The following is a 546-nucleotide window of genomic DNA, read 5'->3' as shown; positions in this document are numbered from 1 at the left end:
TTTTTGTGACTCCTGTATTCTTTTGAGGTTTTTACTTTTTCAGATTGGGTATTGTATAAATACATGCTTACTCTAGGACTTTATTTTATCTAGATCTTGGTAAATTCAATTTAATTCAATATATGAGAGCGTTGTATACACTAACCAGCAGTATTGAAACAATTGAGCGACCAATTCATTCTGACTTGCCCAAATTAACTAGAAAGATCCAATGAAGAAAGTTGTTTGCATCCAGAGAACTGACATTTGTATCATGTTGGTAGCCATGGGGTGACTTGGTTTTAGAAATGCTGGTTTTATTAAGTTCAGAATAAAAAATGTTAAAATTTTCAAAATAAAAGAAAAAGCAAAAGTATATACCAGGTATAAATTCACAAATTTTGAATTAACTGTAAATGTTTTGATAGACCATAATTCCTCTTATTATCCAGTTACCATTATTTGAACATAATCCAAAATTTGGTAATCTAATATTTGGATAATTTGTTAACATTTGGTAATCCAGTATTTAAACAGTAAGAACCAACATTAGAGGATAAGAGGTAG

Source organism: Phascolarctos cinereus, unplaced genomic scaffold, assembly GCF_003287225.1.
Source record: "Phascolarctos cinereus isolate Bilbo 61053 unplaced genomic scaffold, phaCin_HiC Scaffold_726;HRSCAF=1367, whole genome shotgun sequence".
Lineage (NCBI taxonomy): Eukaryota > Metazoa > Chordata > Mammalia > Diprotodontia > Phascolarctidae > Phascolarctos > Phascolarctos cinereus.
The sequence above is the reverse complement of the archived record's forward strand: the minus strand, read 5'-3'. Positions refer to the sequence as shown.